Genomic DNA, 22,978 nt, shown 5'->3' with positions numbered 1-22,978 from the left:
CTAATTTCCCGCTCAAGGAAGCGGTTGAAATAGCCCTTAGGATATTATATGAGCAAGTCAACCCTCCGGAAACATCTCGCAAAACTATGAAAAAACTACTGAATTTGGCAGTGAGTAAGTTACACTTTAAATGCAGTGGTTTGTGGTATGTTAAAAAGACGGTTTAGCCATTAGCGCCTCCCTTGCAGTAATACTGGCCAGCTTGTGGCTCAAAGAATACGAAGCTGCATTAAAGAAAGAAGTACCAAAATTGACTGTGCTAAAGGAGGGTAACAAGGAGGTCTGGCCTGGATGTCAGAAAAAGGTGACATATCGGACTAAAGGGGTAGAATGCGAAGCTTGTTTGAATTGGTACTTCTTAGGGTGTGGTAACATATCGGAATCTGAATACGCAGACATCGCTGAAACAGTATGGTATTGCATTACTTGCAAAAAAAACAACAGGAAGCAGATCGTACTGAGAATGGTGGTAAAGTTTTTCTAAGATATGTGGACGACATAGTTAGAACTGTCAAAGCCTGGGGTCATGGGGTAGCTCTCGAGGCTGCCAATAAGTTATATCCAAATTTGCAGTTCCAACTATGTCGTCCACATATCTTAGAAAAATTTTAACACCATTCTCAGTTCGATCTGCTTCCTGTTGTGTTTTGCAAGTACTGCAACACCACACTGTTTCAGCGATGACTGCGTATTCGGATTCCGATATGTTGCAGTTTCCTAATAGCATTTTCCTGAAAATTACATTACTGAAAAAATTGCCCCGATAAAGAAATTGTAATGGATTTTTTTTATTCGCGCGTACGGTTTCTGCGGTTTAGTAACAAATTGTGCGCAGTTTTCATATCAATTTCTAGGGATCTGCGTTAAGCCAGTTAAATGCCGATAGAAGTAAGGCATCAGGGAAACTAGCTAAGGCAAGAGAGGTAGTTAGAAGGGATAGAGATGAAAATTACTGGCCTTCAGAGGTACTAGCGTGTAAAGCACCTCCGGTCCTTCGAAATTTTAGTAACTCATGAAAAAACCATATATATTGGAAACCACATCTGCAGGCTTTTTCTGTGCTTTGACAGCAGCCAATTACAGGGTTGGTAATTTCAAATTTTAAAAACTTTTTCAATCAAATTTTCAGTCAAATCCCGAAAAAATCAAATCTCGAGAACTACAATTATTCCAGTATTCATATTTGGAGTGAAGATTTGAACCCTCTGAGGGTACCCTGACGGCACCCAACTACAAGGTAAAGGTTATCAGATTTTGAAGAAAAAAAGTTTCGTTCAAATTTCCTGAAAAATTTTTGGAAAAATCACAAAATCGACTCACCTCGAAAACTACAAGGATTAGAGCGGTCATAATTGAAGGCAAGGTACACAATCCCTGAGAGCACTCTGATAGTTCCAAACTACAGGGTTGGGAATTTCAAATTTTGAAGGAAAAAATTTTGTTTAAATTTTTTGAAAAAAAACACAAAAAACGTCATATCTCAAAAAAGTACAAGCAGTAGAGCCGTCACATTCGAAGACAACATTCGCAATCCTTGAAAAAATATGAAAAAAACGTCATATCCCGAAAAACAAAAGGATTTGAGCCGTCACAATTTAAGACAAGGTTCGCAATCCTTGAGACTATTTCAGCAGCATCCAGCTACAAGGTTGGGAATTTCAAATTTTGAAGAAAAACATTTGGTTTAAATTTCCCGAATTTTTTTGAAAAAATATTTAAAAAACGTCATATTTCGAAAAATACAAGAATTTGAGCCGTCGCATTTGAAGAGAACATTCGCAATCCTTGAACAAATATGAAAAAAAACGTCATATCTCAAAAAATACAAGATTTTGAGCCGTCACAATTGAAGACAAGGTTCGCAATCCTTGAGAGTACTCTAACAGCACCCAACTATAGGGTTGGGAATTTCGAACTGTAAAGAAAAAGACTTTGTTCAAATTTCTTGAAAATGTTTTGAAAAAATCACAAAAACGTCTCATCTCGAAAACTACTAGGGTTAAAGCAGTCATAATTGAAGGCAAGGTGCGCAACCCCTCAGAGCACTCTGATAGCCCCGCACTACAGGGTTGGGAGTTTCAAAATTTGAAGGAAAAATTTCGTTTAAATTTCGTGAAAATTTTTTGAAAAAAAAACACAAAAAACGTCATAACTCAAAAAATACAAGGATTTGAGCCGTCACAATTGAAGACAAGGTTCGCAATACTTGAGAGTACTATAACAGCACCCAATTATAGGGTTGGGAATTTTAAATTCTAAGGAAAAAAAACAACATGTGAAACATGTCAGAGAGTAAAAAAGAGTGTTTGGAGGACAATGGATTTTTGGCTAAAAGATTGATAGATGTGTTTTTTTGAGCGATGAAAAAGAAGGAGACTAATGAGAGAAAACTAGATAATCAATCGCAATCAGAACAATTAAGTGAGCAAAACAACCTCCTGGCTGAATTTTTTTTGAGAAAAATCGTTGAATTACTGACCATGGAAAAAGTTAAGATCAGGGAAGAAGTCTGAGTAAGTCTAGGATAAGATATTCCTCGAAGGAAAACAGTGACGTATTCAAAAGTTTATTACGCCTCCAACAGAACTATGCTTCCGGTTTATTATGTCTCTAGCTCTTGCTGGGTTAAAACGGCAATGATTTTAGCTACCAAATTCTTTTTTCACAGACTGCAAGAACTCAAAAGATACTCGAACAGAAAAACACTCAGTCCTCGGCTTCTTCGAACCCCCAATGCAATGAAGAGGAAGAAAACATTCCAGTCTTACGGAAAAACAATTCCTTGCCAGTAAGCAGAGTATCCTGTGGTACAATGTGCTGAGTCACAGCATATCAATACAGCGCAATAACAATCATACGCCCTAACGAACTGATACCGTGTCAGCAAAAAAGCGGCAAAAATTGGATGCGATTTTCTACTGAGTGAGAACGGACACTTCCGATATATTTGATGGTCTGGGGAAAACAGATATCATCGTCATCAAGAGAACATGTAACCCTGTCTCCAGAAACAAAAGACATAATCGGGCGATCCTCATGGATTATCTAGAACTATATCAATCAAACAAGGTGGAGCTGAAATCAGTGCCTGAAATATTATCCCATCGAGATATCTTGCTTGCATTTTCTCAAAAATATGGCTACATATCGAAAGCCATCGCAAGTAAGTCGCAAATTGCCCCGATTAAGAAATTGTACTAGATTTTCTGCTTCGCGCGTATGGTTTTGGCAGTTTTGTAACAAATTGTGCGCAGCTTTCATATCAATTTCTAGGAATCTGCGTTAAGCCAGGTAAATGCAGATAGAAGTAAGGCATTTTTTTTTTCTGAACTGAAGTCAATTTTTTTCTGAACTGAAGTCAAATTCAAAACTTGACCAGAAATCGTGCGAGATTAAAGCAGCTAAAACAAGTTAGCCAAAAATTTGAAAAAAAAACAGCATGTGAAAACATATAAGGTATTAAAAAAGAAAGTGTTTGAAGGGCAATGGGTTTTTGGCTTAATGATTGTAGATGTGTTGTCTTAGACAATGAAAAAGAAGGAGACAAATGAAAAAAAAACGAGATAACCCATAGCAATCAGAACAATATAGTGAGCAAGTTCACCTGACTGAATTTGTTTCGATAAAAATTGTTGAATTACTTTCCATGAAAAAAAGTTGAGACCAGCGAAGATGTCTGTACTAGGATAAGATTTTTGGGCGTGAAGCAGAAGTGCGCAATTCAAGCTCCTCCTGTAATCTCTTCAGCCGGTAGCTTGTATAAACATATGAACGAAACATTGCCAATTGGCAATATACCATGAGAAAATACAGGGAGCAAACATAGAAATGAATACTCATATAGCTAAGGAGACTTTGAGGAAACGAAACTGGACTGTGACGAGAGTACAATTTCCTTTGATGTAAAGAGGCTGTACTCTAATACCCAGCTGCATGAAACTATTGAGATAGCCATGAGGATATTATATGAGCAAACGAGCACTCCTGGATTGTGTCGCAAAACTGTGAAAAAGTTGCTAGTTTTGGCTGTGACGAAGAATCACTTTGATGGCAACGTCTTGTGGTACGTACAAAAAGACGGTCCAGCAATGAGCACATATCTTGAAGGGATTCATTCCATTTTGTGGTTCTAAGAATACAAATCTGCATTAAAAGGGAAGTACAAAAATGACGTTGTTAAAAGGAGATGATAATGAAGGGAGCCCTGGTTGGCAGAAAGGTTTGACATATAGCACTAAAGGGGTAGAATGCGAAGCAATGCGTGAAGTGGTACAGTGCATGAAGTCGTGGTAACTCATCGGAATCCAAATACGCGAACATCGCTGAAGAACTCTGGTATTACAGGTCAGTCTTGAAACAATAGCAAACGGATCGATCCGAGACGAGTATTAAATTTTTTTAGAAAAGTGAATGAGAAATTAAGAAGGATGAGGTGAAATTCTGGGGTAGTCCTCTAGATTGCTATAAAGTTGCATCCAAAATTACTTTAGAAAAATTAATTTAGAACGGTAATTTGGAATTATTGTATTCAAATGTGAACGTCGGCTCATGAGACAGGTCATGTGAGGTGGTACCGAAACCCACTGTGAGCGGCACAATCTTAGTTTAGAGCTTGCGCCCCTTTGCAGTGAAAACGCAATGAAAATGAAGGGACGATCCATATGGTTCTTTGAAGTACAAGGGGAAAAATTTTCAAAGCATTGAAAAAACATTGGATTGAAAGTCTATATCCGGGGGAGATTGTTCGGATAAGATAATGTACTAAACTCTCAGGGAATGAAATTCCTAAGTACCATAATAGGAAAAGAGAATTGTTCAAACAAAACCGAGGCAATCCATCACAGCTACAAGCCGCAAAATTGCGCTAAATTTCCAAGACACGAGTGGTTTTCAACACAAAGATTAAAACTTCCTTTACACTTTAACTGAAACCTACATCTACCTTTGGTGTAACTCAACCTATACAGGCTAAAAATTGCGGCAAATAACCGCAGGGATTGATGAACATCACAAAGATGACCCCCAGGATCACAGCATTTGCAATACTGTTGTAAGGAGGCTAGTAGAACTGCTGAGTTAAGTCAGCGATTGTAGAACAAACAGGCAACGCCCTCACACTTATCATGATAGAGGTTTTTGAAGTTTAATTAGAAATGCCAAAAATCAACACGCGCGAAGAATCCAGGAGCTGGGAACTAACACTAACACTCTAGTCCATTTATAGAAAGGATTAATATAAAATCAAAAAACTGATTGTCAGATGTCAGAAAAAAATCCCGAATTGTAAAAAGATTGAAAACTAAAAGTGTTCAGCAATCTAAAGAAAATCTTATCAATATGTAATTAAATTTGTATGGTTTTGATTTGCCACATTTTTTTGTAATTGTATTATTTAGGGATGTTCGTCCTTTTTCTTGATCTTGGATCAATTTTTTATCGTAAAATTTTTTAATCCTGATGCCACAAACGTTTAATTATCCGATTAAATTTTGAAAAATGTTATCTACCAGGAAGTGCAAGTAAGAATACCCGGCGCTTAGAAACTATTTCACAACTACATCAGCTTTTTTGAACTATTCAAAAACCCTGAAGTTTTAAAAATAACTCCAAAATATTAATTAAATTCGAAGTATGAGTAACTAAGGTCAAGGGAAAAAGTCAAAAGATCCTCGATGGTCCAATTTGTACCTCTCTATAAAATCAACTCGAATTATGGCCTTTAGCCCTGCTCTCAGTCTTGATCACGTTGTCTGAGGATCGGACATCGAGCAATGCCTTTTTCATATGCATGTAATAAAATTCTGAGTAACATTCCTTCGGCTGATAGCCAAAAAGTCATAACTCGTTCGTTGACCCCAAAACAGACTGGCGGAATCAAGGAGTTTAAAAGTGTAGACTAAAGTGTTTGACATGAGCCGGCCGGTAGTCGCATTGGATTTTTGTCTAATTTTCGTCTCTGCGTAGTTTTTTTTTGGCGACTGTTACACTGATTTTAGGGAAAAGAATTAGACAGTAATTATCAAAAAAGGTAAGAAATTATATTGAGCTTCAGATCGGACAATGAGCAGAAATTTGCACAATTGAAGCATGTTTTTCTCGACCAACTTAATATTGTTTTTCAGGTGAACTGTTTGGTTTTGATGAAATTACACTTATGAGCACTTCTTGGTAGTGTAATTGAATAAAACATGTGTTTCTTAATTAAATTTCTTGGATTTGGTGGAAGTGCTTCTTTATTGATTGTAAAAATTTTATTCTCTTATAAATTTTCCCCAAATCATTTCAATTTCTCCTCGGAATAAAAGGAAATGATCGCGCATAGTCGTAAAAGCACTCGTCAGAAAAACAAATTGTGCCGGTAGGTCTTTTGATTAAGAAATTTGTAGTGTTTGAGGCTCAAATTACTGCAGTGTTAACAGCACTGAAGAAAGCGATAAAAAGGTTGCCACCGGTGGAAATGATGTGCTTAAAGATGTGTGACGGAGGGTTTTCGTAATTATACGGGGACGGAAAGAAATGTCGGGGACGGAAAAATATCAAGAACGTTTTAGCACACTAACTATATAACAGCTTGTGGAGAAACAGCAAGCCGAAAATTTGCAACACTTTCTCGTTGTAGGATAAAAATCCCGGCGCAAAAAAATTGGCAGACTGCCTCCTACAGTGAATATATTGCTAGAACCCTGCTGATACACACTAAAATGATGAGCAGACAAGCAAACCCAAAGCAATGACAAAAAATGACACCGTTAAAAAGAGCAAAATTTATAAATTTTTTGATTTTTTTCTTCTCAACGACTAAAAAAAAAGCAAATTAAGGAAAAAAAAACTAAGAGAAAAACCCATTGAAGCTGAGGACAAAAAAAAAGAAAAACTCCAAAAGCAGAGTTTTTTGCTTTGAAAAACTCTTTGAAATCAACTTTGTTTGTAAAAGGTAACTTGTGAAGCTTTAAGTTAATTTTAAATGCAACAAAAAAGCAAGTTTAGTATTTTAATCAATCCACCTTGACAGGAGGAGAGACGTAGTCATAAAAGTTTAGCATACGACTGATTTGAGGGTTGCCGAATCTAATAAAAAATGGCTTGACTTAAGCAAATCTAAAAATACATAAAGATGAGTAACTGGAGAGTACCGGAGAGCCTCTAAGAAGCAGAACAGTTTGAGAGCCTAAAACAGCAAGTATGTCAGCAGCACGTCGAATTGATTTCGGAGAACAGTGATTGTAAGAGTGAAAGTCAAAACGCTGGAGTGCGTGAGCAAATCTGAGGCTACGAATTTGGTATTAGGAAAAGATGCACTTGAATAGAGCTTGCATTCGATTTGTATTGTGAGTGGTAATACATTACATCGCTCGCAGTTTGATTAAACTCGATATTTGGAATATTAAATTCTGGCGGCTATGCTATAGGCCTTGTGTTGGGATAGTTACTCGTTACCTTGAATTTAATTACCATCAAACCTCTTGCAAAATGTGTCTGAATTCGGATAAAAACAGCCGGGATAAGATAAAACTGCGTGCCCTAGCAGAGTTCGATGCAGGAAAACTTACGACTACTAAAAATCGTTTCAAAAGGGATATTGTGAACACTTGTTGAAAATCGGTTTTCCCCTTGTCGGTCCTAACACAACAAAAATTTAACTGCTCTTATAATTTGATAATTTGTTCATGATTTTAAGAAAAGTCGTTTAAAGGATCCCGACATACTGAAAACTCCATAACCACTCCTTGATTAAAATTTTTTTCAAACTGAACAATTTAATTGCCAGGTGTTTTCCCGCAAGAAGACTTCCCCCAGCCCTGAGTCCTCTATCTTTCGAAAAAGTGAAGTCACTCATTTTGTGTTTACTATTTGATCTGAATCTTTGGCTAGTATATTACAATTCCATAGGGGCAATTTGACCCGACTTTCAAAGAAAGCGCGGAATATTTATGCTTGGGGTGGTTTTTTGTTCATCCTTTTTGGCTTTTCAGCTAAGCCATCTGAAAGAAATTGGTTAATTGCACTCAAATTTACAAAAAAAAATATTTAACTTGTGATCTTTTTTCATAAAGTTATGGGGGTTTAAGAAAAGCTAATCTGGCCAATTTGCAAAAATAAACGCGAGATATGTATTGCGTTCTTATAACACGCGTAAGCGGTGGATCATTGCGAAAGCAATCAGCGTTTTTTTTTTCAATTGTTTTGTCAATTTTGCAACCACACTTTTAGATGGGCCTCAAAGTGAAATATATAACTCTAACAGAATCAAAAGCCTCGCAAAAAATGTAAGCACCAAGATGCCTACAGTAAACAAAACTCAAGTCTAGTGAAGCCAGCAACTCTGTCTAGTGCCACTCACGAGCCTAACCCTAATGCCTTATGATAATTCAAATAAATTTGCATTTTGAAAACAACAAATGTTTTCTTGAATTTCAAAATCCTTGTTAGCGCTTTCAATAACCGATATTGATATTTATTTCACTTTAAGCATGGTCTCGCGACCATGCAAAAACATTAAAAACGCAACCAACATCATTTTTGCTGTCACAGAAATGCAGTAGATAAGTAATTTTGTCGTGAAATTCGTAGGCGACTTGCAGGCCTTCGTAAGGACTTGTTCAATTCTTTACCTTGTTCACTTTACGATTATTGCCTCTACAAACTAGGAATTGTGCCTGCAGCCTCCGTAAGAACTGCGGATCAGGATGGAGCCTCTACGGATAGAAGACACTCAACTGCTACAAATTTTCAACTTGTTGAAGTGGCTTAAACATGGGAAATGTCCCAGTCATTTAAATATATACTAGCGCATGACTCACACCTTCGGTGCTTCAAATATATTGTGAAACGTTGAAATTGCTTCTTCAAAATATAAAACGAAACATCGAAGTTCATTGCAACGGTAAAAAAATGCATAAGGGTAACCAGCAGCGTTTTCTATTTCTTATATTAAAAAAGTAAGCATGAATTCAAATTTGAGACACCTTTTTTCTCCGAAACGACTCAATCAAAAAAGAGACCCTAAAAAGGCCGACAGTATACAACTGGACACGCCAGATAAAAAATGAAATTGATTAATTTCTTTTTGTATAATCATTATTTTCTTATATGATATTCTTGTTTAACTTAGTTATTCGATTTAATTATCACATACGTATAATGTTTGCTGCCAGCAAGCAATTAATCGAGCCTAATTGGTTCAGAAATAGCAATGAGACTTTTTTGAAAAAATTCTCAAGTTCATTGACAATTTTTGAAAAAAACAATTAACCCTCATACCTCAAACTACAAACACTATTTGAGAACTACAGGGTTACTAATTATAAGCTATTTGAAAAAGAATTAAATCGAAGAGCTTTTTGAAAGTTTGCATTGCGAAAAACGGGAAAACAACTGTAGAATTGAGACAATCGAGAAAACACAAGATGACCTGCGAAGATCGAAATCAATTAATCGTTTGAATAAGAAGACGAACTTCAACAATCGTGCAGAATATTTTAAATCATTGACTTCAGTGAATATTTTGAAGGTTGCGACACATTGGAATGTTAAAAAGAACAGCTCATGAAATTGCATTTTTATTGTTCAGACAATTTGAAAAATGTGGAGGAACTTTGTATTCGGTTGTTTTAGTTTTTTTTTGTTTCCCACGCAAACTCAGGTGCCACAAATAATCATCGGAATGGGTCGAATCATATTAGAGACTTTTCAATCGATTCCAAAAATGTTTCCGTGTTGAGAAAACCTGTTTTAAAATTTCGAGTAACGTTCGTAATATTTAACTAATGGCCATAAAGGCTTGAAAAACTTGATTTTACTAAACAAAAAAATTTATGAACTTTTTAAAAAAAATTAATGGTAGTGTTTTATGCCTAATTCACCAACTTTCAACGCGTTTGTATAAATCTTTAATTACACCACGCAGAATAAACGATGCTAATTTGAAGATAAGAAAAAAATCAGTAGTTTCTTACGAATGTGGTCGGAACATTCTGTGCTACTTGCACAGCAACCGGAAACCCTTGTTTGGTTTTGACATTTATTTTCGCCTAAGCTTCTTGATAACATGATATCTACACATTTTTAAAAATTCAGCTCGCAATTTTCCGTGAACAATCTCAATCATACGTCTCATCCGGCTTAATTGTGAACTTTCTCAGGGGTTATTTTAAGAAATGTTACTAATTTCGCGTTGGTGTCAATAAAACTAATGAGCTAAAAATTTATTAGTTAATGACAAGAATTTATAATTAAAAACGTAGAAAGACTGCGACGGACTATTGCACTTTTACTTTTGCTTCATGGGTTTTAATAACTGTGACAGACTTGCTTCACAATGGACAAACATTGAGATCTATGCAACAAATAGTTCTTGAAAAGAACTAACTAGATTCAAAAATGACGTACGATTGTATTATATAAAACAACCAATTAAAATTTCAAATGGAGATTTCCAGTCTAAACTCTGATATAAAATTGGCAGTATTCTAACTAAGATATCTAAATGTGACCAGGAGTACTGAAACTTCGATCGGAGCCAACTTATTTTTTTATTGATTTGAGCTGCCTGGTTGATCATTTTTGTCCGTATGTGATTCAAAAGATTTGTATCGCTGCTGCATTTTAGCATATTTATGAGGATCTTCTTTGCGACTTGAACGATTGTTTTTGGCTCCATAAGACATATCGGCTTGTGCCATGTTAACAAATTTTAATTGGTCATAACCATGCTCATTGAAGACTACTTGTTGTTCGCTATATGGCGGTGGTTCATTGCGGGTATAGCAGGCTCTCTGCGAATTTTCATTGACTGAGCAAGATTCGTAAGCGGGCGGTTTCCCTCTCAATTCGTCGATGGTTTCATAATGGGATTCTCCCTCCTCAGCGTTGGGTGATGCTAGTGAATAGATGTTTGTTTGTTGCCTATTGTTAGGGTTTGGCCTACTGTTCGGTCTCACAAAAATGTCTGGGTCATGCTCTAAGTCTTCCAAATGGATCCTTCTTCGTTTTTCTCGGAGATACAAAAATGTGGGAACAGTCAAAGCTAGGCAGAGCAGTGCAATTGAGAGAACCATAGATGTTATGATTATATAGTTAACAATATGGTTATTCCGCTTTTCCTGGTCGAAAATACACTTAGTTTCTATCTGCTTATAACCATCGCAGCACACAATAGCAGGCTTGGTTATTGGACCTTTCACCTTTTTGTGCTTTGTTTCATAAACATCCCGATACTTAGTGCATCGAAATAGCTCCTTAAAACTTAAACAGTTATCATGATACTTTTCTTTCATCAGAACTTTTTCAGAAACAATATGTGTCGCATGCTCGCTGATATATCCCTCGCATGTATTCGGACCGGTAGGTGTAACGTACTCGCCATAAACAGGGATCAAGGTGAATATCAAAAATAACAGTACGATGCACATCAGTATTGCCATAATAGAAAATTTGCGTTCAGTAATTCGAATGCAAAGTGAACACCAACAGGTTATTAGTGTATTTGATTGAAGTAGGTAAAAATTGAATTCATCTAATCTAAAAAAATACACTTTAATTACTAAACGAAATTATTTTACGACAAGCAAACATCTGTTACAGATATAAACAATAAAACTCAGCATTATAGATTATTTTGAGCAATAACAGAAATTGAAATTGCAAACAGAGAAAAATAACAAAAATTTAGGCGCAGTTCAACCTTTTTCATGGAAACTTACCATTGAGTTGTCGCAGTGCCATCGGTTTCAAATAATAATTTAAAATAATTCTTAATTTTTATTTTCATGTTCCTATAAATCCCAATATGATTCGAAGACGTGCTTTACTAAATGTTAGCCCATAAAGTAACTGTGTGCGTTCCGCCAGAAGGCACAGTCAAACCTTCCGGGCACGCGAATTCGTGGCGAAAACGGAGAGTAGACAATACGCGAATCCATATTAAAGAAACTGATTTGCCAGCTAGATTTTCTCAGTAAGGTTGAAAACCGCCAAACAGCCGAATTGACAAGCATGAACGGTCGCAAGACACTTAAAATATAGTAGCAGTCGATATCGAACACTCGAAACGATACGTGTGTTAACGACACAACCAAGTAGCACCTGAGTGTCTAGTGGCGAGTTCGGAAAAAATCCGAACCCTATCGAACTTGTAAATTCGGAGGATTACAGTTTTTATTAAAACTGACTTCTTTCAATAACCTTCTCCTTTGCGGAAAAGTTCCGACAATAATCCAGCCGGTCATCGCCGGAGCGAGAATGCTAGCGCTACGAAAGAAATTAACCGATGTCAGACCGATAGCCGTAGGAGACACTTTTAGGAGACTTGCTGCGAAAACCGGATGCGAAGCAATAACAGCAAAAGCAAAGTCTCTTTTCGTGAACCTCCAACTAGGCTGCTGCACCCCGCCTGGAGCCGAGGCAGCAGCTCATGAAACTCGAGCGTTCCGCTGCACGGCTACCGAACAAGAAGTGTTAGTGAAACTGGACTTTGCCAACGCCTTCAACGCTATCAGAAGGGACAAAACTGCAGAATCCATTAACCGAGAAATACCAGAACTTTTTCCATTCTCCAAACTGTGCTACTCGGAAGACAGCATCTTATCGTTCGGCGATTTCTCTTTACCATCGTCTGAAGGGCGGCAACAAGGACTCGACAATCCACCCCGGTTTAGCTCGACAATCCAACCCGGTTTAGACGCCATAAAAACCAGCTTCAAGCAAGGGTACCTGGACGACATATCTGGAGAGTTGTTCTGACCAAACTGCGGGCGTTCATCAAGATCGCAACGTCCCTAGGACTCTCACTAAACGCCAATAAAAGCGAGCTGACCATTTTGGGACCCAACACCAGCCTCAGTGATGACATCATGGCGAGTTCAACGATCTAATACCAAGCATTACCGTCACGAAATTAAGCGACCTAGAGATGCTGGGAGCACCGATTGGCCAAAAAGCGATGGACCGCGTGTTGAACGAGAAATTGATTTCTCTGAATACACTATGCAAATAAGTGGAATATGTAGACGCCCACGAAGCATTTTACCTCATCAAAAAGTGTGTTTATTCCGAAACTGCTCTATACTCTTCGCACCGCGCCAACGTTTACAAGGTCAGATATCCTGATTCTTTTTTGATGAAGCAATCCAATTCACGCTACAAACAGTACTGAACGTCCACTTAGTCGAACAAACTTGGCAACAACTCACCCTGCCCGTTAAATGCGCGGGAATGGGCATACACAATGAATGTAACAGAACTGTCAACCCCTGCTTTTCTATCCTCTGTTAGCAAATCCCGAGCTCTTGTCAATCAAAACAGGATTGCCGGAAACTGATGTACGAGAAGCAGCTGACAAATGGTGGCTACTTGTGGGAGAAGATGAAACTGCACCGGACAGCGACGATCAGAAGAAACAGAAAAAGTGGTATCAATCTATTGCTGGAAATCGTCTCAGGGAGCTTGAAAACGTCTCCACTGAACAAGACAATGTCCGGTTGCACTGTCCGGTTGCACAAATCAGAAAAGTGTTGTACTTAAATATTCAATAAATATTTTTTGAATATTTTTTTAAAACTAATCCCTCTACTCTCGTACTAATAAGTTTCACATTTATTTACAAAAACGATCTGCTTTTTGAGTTTCTATAATTAAATGAACTTCTATCTGCTTATAACCATCACAGGCTTGGTTATTGGACCTTTCACCTTTTTGTGCTTTGTTTCATTAACATCCCGATACTTAGTGCATCGAAAAAGCTCCTTAAAACTTAAACAGTTATCATGATACTTTTCTTTCGTCAGAACTTTTTCAGAAACAATATGTGTCGTATGCTCGCTGATATATCCCTCGCATGTATTCGGACCGGTAGGTAAAACGTACTCGCCATAAACAGGGATCAAGGTGAAAATCAAAAATAACAGTACGATGCATATCAGTATTGCCATAATAGAAAATTTGCGTTCAGTAATTCGAATGCAAAGTGAACACCCACAGGTTATTAGTGTATTTGACTGAAGTAAAAATTGAATTCATCTAATCTAAAAAAAATACACTTCAATTACTAAACGAAATTATTTTACGACAAGCAAACATCTGTTACAGATATAAACAATAAAATTCAGCATTATAGATTAGTTTGAGCAATAACAGAAATTGAAATTGCAAACAGAGAAAAAGGCCAAAAACTTAAGCGAAGTTAAACCTTTTTCATGGAAATTTACCATTGAGTTGTCGCAGTGCACTCGGTTTCAAATAATAATTTAAAATAACTCTTAATTTTTTTTTATGATCCTATAAATCCCAATATGATTCGAAGACGTGCTTTACCAAATGTTATTCCTTAAAGTAACTGTGTGCGTTCCGCCAGAAAGCGCAGTCGAGCCTTCCGAGCATGCGAATTCGTGGCGAAAATGAAGAGTAGACAATACGAGAATCCAAATTAAAGAAACTGATTTGCCAGCTAGATTTTCTCAGTGAGGTTGAAAACCGCCATACAGCCGAATTGACAAGCATGAACGGTCGCAAGACACTTAAAATATAGTAGCAGTCGATATCGAACACTCGAAACGATACGTGTGTTAACGACACAACCGAGTAGCACCTGAGTGTCTAGTGGCGAGTTCGGAAAAAATCCGAACCCTAACGAACATGTAAATTCGGAGGATTACAGTTTTTATTAAAACTGACTTCTTTCAATAACCTTCTCCTTTGCGGAAAAGTTCCGACAATAATCCAGCCGGTCATCGCCGGAGCAAAAATGCTAGCGCTACGAAAGAAATTAACCGATGTCAGACCGCTAGCCGTAGGAGACACTTTTAGGGGACTTGCTGCGAAAACCGGATGCGAAGCAATAACAGCAAAAGCAAAGTCTCTTTTCGTGAACCTCCAACTAGGTTGCTGCACCCCGCCTGGAGCCGAGGCAGCAGCTCATGAAACTCGAGCGTTCCGCTGCACGGCTACTGAATAAGAAGTGTTAGTGAAACTGGACTTTGCCAACGCCTTCAACGCTATCAGAAGGGACAAAACTGCAGAATCCATTAACCGAGAAATACCAGAACTTCTTCCATTCTTCAAACTGTGCTACTCGGAAGACAGCATCTTATCGTTGGGCGATTTCTCCCTACCATCGTCTGAAGGGCGGCAACAAGGACTCGACAATCCACACCGGTTTAGCTCGACAATCCACCCCGGTTTAGACGCCATAAAACCCCGCTTCAAGCAAGGGTACCTGGACGACATATCAAGGGGAGACAACTGGAGAGTTGTTCTGACCGAACTGCGGGCGTTCATCAAGTTCGCAACGTCCCTAGGACTCTCACTAAAAACCAACAAAAGCGAGCTGACCATTTTGGGACCGAACACCAGCCTCAGTGATGACATCATGCGCGAGTTCAACGATGTAATACCAAGCATTACCGTCACGAAATTGAGCGACCTAGAGATGCTGGGAGCACCGATTGGCCAAGAAGCGCTGGACAGCGTGTTGAACGAGAAACTGATTTCTCTGAATACTCTATGCAAACGAATTCAGAGATGCTGGGAGCACCGATTGGCCAAGAAGCGCTGGACAAGATTGGCCTATTCAGAGATGCTGGGAGCACCGATTGGCCAAGAAGCGCTGGACAGCGTGTTGAACGAGAAACTGATTTCTCTGAATACTCTATGCAAACGAATGGAATATGTAGACGCCCACGAAGCATTTTACCTCATCAAAAATTGTGTTTATTCCGAAACTGCTCTATACTCTTCGCACCGCGCCAAAGTTTACAAGGTCAGATATCCTGATTTTTTTTTGATGAAGCAATCCGATTCACGCTACAAACAGTACTGAACGTCCACTTAGACGAACAAACTTGGCAACAACTCACCCTGCCCGTTAAATGCGCAGGAATGGGCATACACAATGAATGTAACAGAACTGTCAACCCCTGCTTTTCTATCCTCTGTTAGCAAATCCCGAGCTCTTGTCAATCAAAACAGGGTTGCCGGGAACTGATGTACGAGAAGCAGCTGACAAATGGTGGCTACTTGTGGGAGAAGATGAAACTGCACCGGACAGCAACGATCAGAAGAAGCAGAAAAAATGGTATCAATCTATTGCTGGAAATCGTCTCAGGGAGCTCGAAAACGTCTCCACTGAACAAAACAATGTCCGGTTGCAAGGAGCAAAATGTCGAGGATCCGGTGACCATCAACACTCTGCCATCATCCACTTTGAAACGAAAATTAACACGAACAGTTCCGTATTGCTTCTTCGTTACGCCTTGGCGCCAATATTTCATCATCGTACACCAAGCTGACGTTAAACGTATTCATGCTCTGTCCTGTGCTAAAAGCAGCAGTCGCCACACGAGACACTGACTTGTGAATGAAGCCATCAAACGTAATTTCTGTTTGTCCGACATTCAGTCTTCTCTAGAACCAATCGGCCTCTCACGTGATGACGGAAAGAGACCAGATGGTATCATTCTCTCTCCATGGAAAAAAGGCCTCTGCCTGATCTGGGACTTCACGTGAGTCAACCGCCTTGCCATGTCTTATGTTGCCCGAGGAACCTTCCCAGGTCCGACAATAGCAGACAAAGCAGTAGAAGCAAAGCGAACGAAGTACGAGAGCCTGACCAGAAACTACAATTTCCAGCCTGTTGCAGTCGAGCACCTCGGTGCCCTCGGAACCGACAGCGACGACTTCCTGAAACAGCTTTGCCGCAAAATTATCGCGGAAAACAATGACAAAAGAGCCGGGACTTTCCTCAGATAGCGGCTGTCGTTAGCCGTCCAGATTGGCAATGCAGCCATTGTGAGAGAGTCGATAGATCGTGCCAAAGAAGCAACCCTCCCAGACCCCTGAACAACCCCATTGACACTAATGACTCCATTCTCGAACTCATTCTTACCTCAATTCCCCGGCCACACATCAACGCCAGACTCCTTGATCATTCCACACATTAAAACATTCCCTGCCATTTGAACTGTCATCTTATAGTCTTCTGGTAATTTACCATTTTTGCTTTAATTACACATTTGTGCATCATGTTAGTGCTTTTCTCTTCTTTTAATTGATTTTTTTATTCAAATCGAATGATATTACATTTCTTTTATAAAAACCTAACCTTTTTAGCTTTAAGTAATAATAAAAGTGTTAGATACAAAGGAAAACAGTGACGTATTCAAAAGTTTTTTTAGCCTTTATACAGAATTATGCTTTTTGTTTATTATGTCTCTAGCTCTTGATGATTGTAGCTATCAGTTCGTTTTTTCACAGACTGCAAAACGTCAAAAAATACCGAACAGAAAAAACTCTGTCCTCGGCCTCTTCGAATCCAAATGCAATGAAGGCGAAAACATTCCAGTCCTACGGAACAACAATCTCTTGCCAGTAAGCAGATTAACCTGTGGTACGATGTGCTGAACCACAGCACATCAACTCAGCGCAATAACAATTATAACTCCTAGCGAGCTGATGCCGTATCAAAAAATCAAGCGGCAACAATTAAAGGCGATTTTCTACTTAGTGAGAACGGACACTTCCGATATAATTGAAGGTCTGCGGAAAACAGATATCATTGTCATCAAGAGAACAAGTAATCTCGTCTCCAGAAACAAAAGACATGATCCGGCGATCCTAATGGATCATCTAGAACTATATCAATCAAACAACGTGGAACTGAAATCAGTGCCTGAAGTTTTATCAAGGCGTACGATAAATCCCTGCGCGAGGCGAACCTGCTACCAGTATCATTATATCTGCAACTGGTTGACCTTCTTTTCCTTCCTCGACGGCCGTTACGATATTGATGCGACACGTTTCCTTCATATGAGCGTAAACACACGACATGCACGTGCTAGAGACAGTCCGCCCTTTGAGCTCGGCATACCCAGGAAGAAGCTTTTAGAGCAAAACTTTTGGTTTTGGGCGCCCTCCCTGGCCAACCGCCTTCCTCAACGCGTAAAGTTCTTCAAGCCGGTTGCACTCAAGTCTCGGCTGCTTAAGTACATCTAGTCCCACTTCCAGTCCGACTACCTATGGATGGACTCAACTACCTGGAGACTATAAGAGGAAACTCCTTTACGTTTTGTAACGTATAAATTCTTAATAATAATAATAATAATAAAAATCCCATCGAGATATCTTGCTGGCATTTTCTCAAAGATTTGACCACAGAACGAAAGCCATCACAAGTAAGTCGCGAAGCACATGCGCTGGCTGGGTGATATCGAGAGGAGGACAAGAACGACCATTTAATGCCAAAAAACTAATTTTTGTCTTGCTAGTGCCGCATTAGTTTCAGTGCTCTTGACCGGCAGAAAAAATGCCTGCTGTTTTGTTGCCACTAACAATTAGATTAATCCTCAGAAGAAATCTCACTTGGAATAATGAGTTGGAATCCAGAAACTTTTTGATAAAATTAAAAGCAGTTTCCTGAAATTTACATTTCTGAAAAAAATTGCCCCGATTAAGAAATTGTACTAGATTTTCTGCTTCGCGCGTATGGTTTTGGCGGTTATTGATCTTTGGTCTGATCTTTGATCGTTTCAGATCTTTGATCGCTTCAGATCTTTGATCGTTTTGTAAATACTGTCCAAAATTTTAATCCTGATGATGCACAAAATGTGCGAAAACGTTTGAACTAAAATTATATATATCTTATAACCATTTTAGTTTCTTTTTTTTTTAAAAAAGGGGCCAAATAAAATGGGCCCTTTCGTCATGCGACGTTACATGCACAGGTTGGATAGGGCCGTACCAACGCTATATAAATACATCGGCAAAATTTTATGGCTGAATCTAGTCGATATTAATAAATCAAGAGAATTGTCAATTAAAAACTACCCTCCTCGACTATAGCACAGATAGAATTGTCTATGTTGGATGTATTTTTAAGATTTTTGCCTAAAGCAGAGGATTGCACTCCTCAGAAGTGCAAAATTTACTTTTGTTCTTATAAAGTTTACTGTGTCCGAACATGATTCGTTCCGTTTCTCGCTTAGTGTCTCTGCTAGATTCCGGATGGTTTTTGTAGAGCCTGGTGCTGCTCTTCCGGTACACTCAAAAACTAGTGGAACAAAGCTGCTGTGTTACACATCCAGAGTTCTTTGTTGGTGTACTAATGTTTTTACACTCTCATGATATTTGTAGGCGTCAGATATAGTTTTGGGGCAGGATTTAGCATGGGGGTTGAAAATTTTTACATCGAAAAAAGTTCGAATGAATCGGCCTCCCCAGAGTCCATTTGCCTTGATGTCAAGTCGAGCGTCATCTTCAGTGGTGGTTCTTTTATTGTGAACGATTGAAGTTTCGGCTCTATTTCAATATCATGGCATACTTCGTGCAGGAGTGTCGCAAAACTATCGCGAACTTCATTATGTCTTAGTCGAGTGTATCCACCTTTGGGACAGTGTAGAGAGTGGGTCAGTGTGAACGGTTGTCCACATGGGCATGTATGTTGGGATGTTTGGTGGTTCCCATCCATATCTCAGATGTAATCCATCTTTAAAATCTGATTTATTGTCAGTTTTGTTTCTGATGAGCAATTTTGCATATTTTTTATTCTTTTTTGAGAGGAAGATGATCTGTCTTTCAGTTTTGATGTTTCTGTTTATCAGAGTTTTTTCTGTTTCAGCTATTTGTGGATCACTGTTTTCTAACGGATCACAAATTGCTTGTGACCAATCATAATTTCGGGAAAATTCCGTGTTACTGAGGTTGTCTTATCCTCCCATTCTTAGTGGTAGTGCAAAAAGGTTGTGATCTTCATCGGTTAAATGGTTTTTACCAGTAATACTGGGAAGTAGCTGCTGTCTTACGTTTTTCTCCATTTCATCCTTTTTCTTAAATGCTTCCGGAGTTGTTCTGTTTAGAAAGCTAAATTTATTTTGATCTCCCTTTGTGTAGCAGGAACACGCATATTGCGGTGATGTGTTAGCTATTTTGGAAAACTTTTCAGTTAGGGTAGCTGTCTTTTCAATTTCGCTTTCCATGTTTTTATCGCATGCTGATGGTGTTCCTATAACCGATCCAAGGACTCTAAAATTGTCTACCATTGTAAAATTTATGCCTTCGAATACTTTTATGGCGCTGTCACGACGGTTTTCTTTTACTATGAGTTGACACTTGAAACGCTTCACATTGTATCCGAAAGCCTTTTCGTGCACATCAGGGTTGTCCAGTATTACGCGGAGACTCTTAATATCACCTGCAGCGCTTCCATCATCTGCATACCATTTTTGGGTGATATTTGTTTTTTGCAGGAGCTCAATCAGTGCGATTATCCCAATTCCGTGCATTGCCATTGCGAGGGGATCACCTTGCATTGTGCCTTTGGTAGATGTCAAAACCGTGTTATTAACATATAAACTTGAGTGATGTTTATATGAGTTGGCAAGCGCATGATGTAGTGCCGGACAAAGGATTTCTACGTTTTCCAGAGAAATTTCTCTATTGAGCGAGTTGAAGGCGTTTTCTGGATCAATAAGTAGTATGGCTTCCGTTTCGGGTTTCTCAAACTCGTTCCTCAAGCTCTGGATAGCATATTCGATTCCACACTTCTGGCCTAAGCAGAATTGGAAATTTTTTCCGAGTTTTTTAGGGTCTGATTTTACACATTGGGTGATTGTTTCGCCAATTATTCTTCTCTGAACTTTACATATACCCATGGGCCGTACCCCTGGATTTTTGTCCAGAGGTATCAGGCGACACAAGTTGTACGCCGTTAGGTTTTCATGGGCGAGAAATTTACTTGCTATTGTAAAGGATAGTTTAGCAATTGTTTTGCAAAGCTCAATGGTTATCTGGTTGAAGTGAGTTAATATCCTTCTCCATTCGCACGCATCTAGACCTGAGGGACCGTGGCTTCCGTGCGTTTTCAGGGTTGAGTTTCAAACTGTCTTGGCGTTTATTTGTTCGAATATAAAGGGGTGGTATGGCATTGTGTCTTCATTTACTTCAGTTATATAGTTAGTGTTCGCTGTTTTGGCTTGAGGGTGTTTGAGGGATGGAATTGATCAGGCAAACATAAAAAAAAAACAATCAAATGGCCAGGGATAACCATTTTCGTTAAATTTTAACCCTTTTTACGAAAAACTATAAGCAAACTGTTATATTCCTTTAAGGAAAACAGTCATTAATTAGATTTTTTTCTCTGTTTGTACAGAATTTTACTACCGCTTTTTGTTATAATGTCAGTAGTGCTTGAGGTAAAATGGCGATGAACAAAGAATTACTCGCCATGAAAAAGAAGGACGAGATTAGCGAAGCGCTGTATACTAGGTTGAGATCAACGGGGGCGCAGCCGGCGAGGCTCTATGGATTAGCAAAAGTACACAAACAAGGCACACCACTTCGTCCCGTCCTTTCTTTACCTGGTTGCTCATATGACAACCTAAATAAAACATTGGCAAAATACTTTGATGAAATTGAGGGGGCAAACATAGACACAAACACTCAAATGGCCAGGGAGATCTTGGAGAAAACTGAACTGGCCTTTGATGAGAGTATAATCTTCCTTGATGTAAAGAAATTGTAAACTAATGTCCCGCTCAAGGAAGAGGTTGAAATAGCCCTGAGGAGATTATATGAGCAAGTCAACCCTCCGGAAACATCACGCAAAACTATGAAAAAACTACTGAATTTGGCAGTGGGTAAGGTACACTTTAAATGCAGTGGTTTGTGGTATGTACAAAAAGACGGTTTAGCCATTAGCGCCTCCCTTGCAGTAATACTGGCCAGCTTGTGGCTCAAAGAATACGAAGCTGCATTAAAGAAAGAAGTACCAAAATTGACTGTGCTAAAGGAGGGTAACAAGGAGGTCTGGCCTGGATGTCAGAAAAAGGTGACATATCGAACTAAGGGGTAGAATGCGAAGCCTGTTTGAATTGGTACTTCTTAGGGTGTGGTAACATATCGGAATCTGAATACGCAGACATCGCTGAAACAGTATGGTATTGCATTACTTGCAAAAAACAACAGGAAGCAGATCGTACTGAGAATGGTGTTAAAGTTTTTCAAAGATATGTGGACGACATAGTTAGAACTGTCAAAGCCGATCATGGGGTAGTTCTCGAGGCTGCCAATAAGTTATATCCAAATTTGCAGTTCACCATAGAAGAACTTGATAGTAACGGTAATTTGGCCTTTTTGGATTTAAATGTCAACGTGGACTCAGGAAAAGAGGTCACATGTGGGTGGTACCAAAAACCCACTGATACCGGCACCATTCTAAATTTCAGAAATTGCGCACCTTTGCAGTACAAAAGAAACGTTAGTGAAGGGACGGTTCATAGGGTGTGCAGAAGTACCTCAACATGGGAAAATTTTGACCGAGCATTGGAAAAAAGTCAGACACAATGGAATAAAAATCAATATCAAAAAAAAATTGTCGGAAAGGGTAGTGTTTGAAACTCTAAACAAGATCATTGAGGGCAAGAAAAATATAGAGGTGAAGGTATCATAACCGAGAAATGATAAATGGTTAAGAGACTCAACCCCATTTTTACAATGCAATATCGCGGCAACCCATCTCAACTGTTAGCTGCAAATGTTCGGCAAATATCCGGGGCACAAATACTTTTTACAACAAGAAAATTGAAAACACGCTTGCCATCCCTTAAAACTTCCTTTGCTCGTGAACTGTGATCCAAAGTGTTGTATAAGCTTACATGTACTGGATGTAACTCCACCTATGTCGGCCAGACAGTCCGACATTTAGCCACGACGATCGATGAATACCGCAAAGGGGACTCCCCAGTAGGGCAACACTTGTTAGAATTTAATAAGGAGGTAGGCGGTGCTGCTGAGCTGAAGTCAGAGATTATAGACTAAACAGTCAACACTCATAAGCTACTCACACTAGAGGCTTTGCATATCTGGAGCGAGAGGCCGAGGATCAACACACGCGATGAATTCAGGAGCCGGGAATTAACACTAAAATTATAGTTTATGTATAACATGGCTAAAAACTACAAAACTGATATATCAGAATCAAAAATATTCACAA

At 38.9% G+C, this 22,978-nt stretch overlaps 1 protein-coding gene across 5 annotated transcripts in view; it reads right to left on the bottom strand.

Moving 5' to 3' along the window:
* The window catches only part of LOC134842571 (echinoderm microtubule-associated protein-like 2), a 242,525-nt gene extending 219,767 nt beyond the window's left edge, over positions 1-22,758 (bottom strand). For all 5 annotated transcript variants that reach the window (XM_063858969.1, XM_063858967.1, XM_063858968.1 and 2 more), the window contains exon 1: positions 22,749-22,758. The gene's annotated coding sequence lies outside the window, so the exon portion shown is untranslated. The remainder of the gene's footprint in view (positions 1-22,748) is intronic.
* Positions 22,759-22,978: the final 220 nt, after the last annotated feature.

Source organism: Symsagittifera roscoffensis, chromosome 3 (genome assembly GCF_963678635.1).
Source record: "Symsagittifera roscoffensis chromosome 3, txSymRosc1.1, whole genome shotgun sequence".
NCBI classification, from domain to species: domain Eukaryota; kingdom Metazoa; phylum Xenacoelomorpha; order Acoela; family Convolutidae; genus Symsagittifera; species Symsagittifera roscoffensis.
Note: the sequence above shows the minus strand (reverse complement) of the source record. Positions and strands in the feature narration are given on the sequence as shown.